This window comes from Halyomorpha halys, unplaced genomic scaffold (assembly GCF_000696795.3).
Source record: "Halyomorpha halys isolate HHAL.00 unplaced genomic scaffold, Hhal_1.1 Scaffold35.1, whole genome shotgun sequence".
NCBI lineage: Eukaryota > Metazoa > Arthropoda > Insecta > Hemiptera > Pentatomidae > Halyomorpha > Halyomorpha halys.
In genome coordinates, this window is record NW_027106137.1 from 1220239 (window position 1) to 1224914 (window position 4676).

General features: G+C 26.6%; 1 protein-coding gene and 1 long non-coding RNA gene across 3 annotated transcripts in view; one reads left to right on the forward strand and one right to left on the reverse strand.

Annotated features, from left to right (window-relative positions):
- LOC136797356 (uncharacterized) overlaps positions 1 to 4676 on the reverse strand; it is a 493983-nt gene that overhangs the window by 392578 nt on the left and 96729 nt on the right. The gene's annotated exons all lie outside the window — the stretch shown is intronic.
- LOC106686316 (uncharacterized) overlaps positions 1 to 4676 on the forward strand; it is a 58215-nt gene that overhangs the window by 477 nt on the left and 53062 nt on the right. The window lies entirely within an intron of this gene.

Below are 4676 nucleotides of genomic sequence, written 5' to 3' on the forward strand. Positions count from 1 at the left end.
ATAATTAATATTTACATAATATTTTACAAATATCCTTACCAATTCTGCGTTGAATTCGTCATCAGAAATCATTTCACATTCAATACATCTTTATTTTTCACAAACTTAACTTTCGCTTTAGTCTTAAAATTAATAAACTTCAGCAGTAGAATTATAGATGGTGAATAATTTTACATAAAATGAAATTTGAGACAAAATGTATAAAGATTATTAAAAATCAAATCAAAGACAAACTAAAATTATAAATATTTATTGTTATTACAGTTACACAAATATTCTCTATCATCCCATCTCTTCTACGTAATACCTTTATTTACCTAAGCTCTTTTTAGGAACTTATCCGTTACTTCTCCTGAATTTTCTTGGTAAATTCATGATTGTGACGGATTTATATATTAAATTTTAAATGATTTTCACATAATAATTAGTACACGATGAAGTGTCAGATTTTTCATTTGTTTATTAGTGAGGCTGTTTTGGATATTAACTTAGTTGCTCATTCTACGTTTTGAATATATACATTTTTATAAGTTATATTTTAAATAAATACACAATAATAACATTTTAGTAATTCCCGATTAAAAAGTGCCCATATTATTAGAAATATCGAAAACTTATTCTATTTTACCAAATCTGGTATCTGATATCCAAGTATACACAAAACAAAAAAAAAATGCAATAATAAGTTTAAATATGATGCTCTGGAAATATTCGGTTCATGATAAGTGAAGTATTAGGGATATGTAATAAAAGTTTGTTAAACCTGAATCTTAAATATTGTTTAAATATTTTCAAGTAAGTAATTGAATACACTTTTTTTTTTTTTATCAAATCCGTTTCTTCATTAATTGTATAATATATTTTTATAATAAATAACTTTTACTTCAAAATACTTACCCACATAAACCAGCACATTGTTTTACAGAAGTAATGACACGGTGCCCCCTAAAGAATACTATTATCTTATCAAGAGAAGGTATAATTACTTTACATTATCATATTATCAGGTAAAACGTAAAATGATAATATAATATTCAATACTGGATGATATTCATTATCCATGAGAAATCATTACACATTCTGTTATTTTTTTGTGTTAAAAAATTTACCTGATTGATGATATCAGATCGTTGTGACTAATTATTGTTTCATAAACCCTTTAAATACTTACTCTATAATTTTTTTTAAAAGAAACTAATTTAATTAGGAACGGAAAATAATCGCATATTGATTAATAACACCAAATCGGAAAGCTATATTGAGTTTTGTCGAATACTACAGTTTTTTTTTTAAGCTAATATTAGTTATTTAATTAATTCATTCATGTGTATGAATAAGAGAATTTTCATTAAATAGAAAATAAATTATTAAAAACAACTTTTATTTAATTTTAATTTTCTAGATGATATTTTCAGTTCGAAAATCAGCAATATTTTATAGCCTCGTGTTTATGCATCAATAGCCTCCTTCATTATGTGGAAATTAGGAAAAGGAAGATTTTTATTCCAAGTATTCATGTTTGATGAATAAATTACAGATATATTAACGCATATTAATAAACGATTTTATTCAATTTCTAAATTCCTATCAATTGTTATAGCTGAAGTATTCTATATAAAATAATAATATTTTCTTAAGTCATTTACAAAATATTAATTGAAAATAAAAAATACATCATAATACACATGGCTTTAAAATAAGTTTCTAATAAAAATTTCTCTTTAAACATTAAACAGCTCTTATCGTATCGTATGCATGACGTTTCAGACTCAATAGACCATGAAACATCTCTATTATGTTTTGTTTGTGTAGAGAGTTTTGATAATTTCGAAATAAAACTTGACAAAGCACAGCGTCGCAAAACTTGGGATGGACGAGTCGTGACATCTCTGCACTTAAAGATATATGCACTTAAAGATATAATACATAAAGGAATTGAAAGAGTCTTGGGTATGTATGAAGTATCTTGTGTCAGTGAAGTCTGATTTTTAACCTGTTCTAGTCTTTCTCTAGGTCACTTAACACTGGAATTTTTTATGGAAAGAGTTAATTTAAATCTTATAATTCTATGAAAAGTGTTCTCATGTGAAATTCATTTTTAAAACGATTTTAAATCAGTGAATTTACTGAGCTGGCCAAAACAATGAAGTCAATTTCTGAAAATTTTACAGTAGCTTCATTGTTCTTTTTTGACATTGAATACTCCATAATTTTAATTAATACATCTCATCAATCGTGATTGAAAAACACAATTTGTTTTTTCTGGATTTTTGTTTGTTTTTATGTTAGAGAACAACTGTTTCTATTTTTTACTAAAAATAAACCTCATTGCATCAAGAAAAGCTTGTTTTTCTTCATTAGCTAGCAATAGTTCAAATAGAATTCAAGGTAACTAGCAATCTGTCTTTAAATATTCACAAAGTGTGTCTGAGATCATTAACAGTAGTAAATAATTATAGTGAATGTAACTATGTTGAATTTAACATTGTTTTGTGATAAACATATACATGTAGTTTTATTGTCACTAAATCAATCCTTTGTAGAACAATAAATAGATATAGTGGGAACATTATATATATTCTATTCTTTACAGGAGGGTACGAAAAAAAAATTATATATATTCTACTCTATAGAACTTATCAGTATTTTATTTGGGATTAATGTAATATCTCTTGTAATATAAATTTTGTATAAAATAATGAGATATACCTAAAATCAAACTGTTTGTAAAGTTTATTTTATTATCATTCTAGTTATTGATTATAAAAATGTTTGCTTTGTGTTTCAATACTAAACCGCAATCGGTATAATCTTTGACAAGGATTGTCCTATTGCCCTCAATCTATTTTCGTTGTAGTCAGCTAACTCAACAGTGGATTGTTTACATTTTAGAAAAAAAAACAAAAACAATTTCACTGAACTAACTTTAAAAATATATTCTGGAATAAACTTGCTAATATTGAATGGGTTTATAAAATGATTTAAATATGATATTAAACGTATATACATACTTAAACTGAAAAGCAAAATATTTATATTTTAGACTTAAACAGTTGAGAACCGTGTGGTGTGAAGTATGTATGCGTATTATGATTTTATTATGTATTTCAAAACATAAAGACAAATCTTATACTAATATTATAGTGTAGTACACAATCTTTATGGAAATAAACAATGATAGCTGATGTGTTTGTAAAAGTATGTTATTTTGTTATGACTTTGAATATAAAAAAAAATTAAATAGAAAATCAACCCATCTTCCAGTATTAGAACATCTACTGGCTTCTTTTTCTCGATCTTTTCTTTTTTATCATTAGGCCTATTAATCCTAGTACGCTTACTGCCTTTCCTTTTAACAGAAGTTCTACTTACTAAAATATTCTGGAGACATTCAGAGGGTCATTGGAAAAGAATTGAGAATCAGACTTGTAAATAAATATGTTTTAAAATGATAATTATCTATTTCTATAGGTAGGGAAGTCACAAAACATACAAATAAAAAATTAGACTTACTTATGAATAGAATCTGATGTCTATATGTGTTATTGAAAACATCGTTGTTCACAATTAACAATATATTAAATATTAATTTGATTATCTTTAAACAGACATAGAACAATCACACATTGCCTCTTTAGGTCACTTTTTACTAATTAGCTGTAAATCGATTCATGAACTAATTTCGGTCTATTAGGAGATTATTTAAATATTGAAACAAGTGGAAGAAGAGATAGCCTTCAACAGTGTATAATTATCGAAATTACATCCTTAATGATTGGTACTAGCTTTGTGGCGGAATTGAAATACTTCTCTTTAATTTATATCGAATGCCAAGAACATTTCGTCGGTAATTACCATTCGTTATTAGAGGCAAATATTGAATATATGGGATATTAAATTTTCATATTAAAATGACATTGGTCTCATCCAGAGTTTTCAACACCAAAAATCCTTAATTCTAACTCTATCATAATTTAAACTATTTTGCAAGTTCAGATGTCTTAAATTATTTCAATTTATCGGTGGCAAAATAATGAAACCACGTAAACGCCAATTTTTTAGAACAATAAATAAAATTAAAAAATCCTTTAAAATCTTTTTTTTCCGATCCCTCTAAACCAGAAATAAAAAGTGAATTAATAAGTGCATTACTGTGAAAAGAAAAAGTAATTCGTGTTGGTTCTTACCTTTTACTACTTTTGGTATTTTAAGGTTACCTGTAATGTTTATTTGTATACATGAGATATCCATTCTGAAAAGGTACTATTTTAAATCCGGAGGTGAGGGGCCTCCTCGTGTTGTATCGCATAGAAAATAAAAATAAAAAAACATTAATTAATAAAGACAATAGATAATGGTGAAATAATAAGAACAGTCACAGTCAGAAGTCGAAAGAAAATTGTGGGAGAGGGGGAGGGTGTATCAGAAGATGGAGTTATAAGATGATGTTGATAGGGTTTTTGGAACCTTTCCTCCCCTGCCACCTCGCAGGAAGGGGGATGTGGTGATATACTGGAATACTGGATTGAAGGAAGCAGGGAGACTGTCAAAGAATTTATTTAGAATCTTACTACAATGAGTTTCTTTTTAACTGTGTGTGCTGGTAAATGATATTATCAACACAAATATTTTTTTAATATTCTTCTGTAACCATTGCACTTTCTGTAAACTATCCT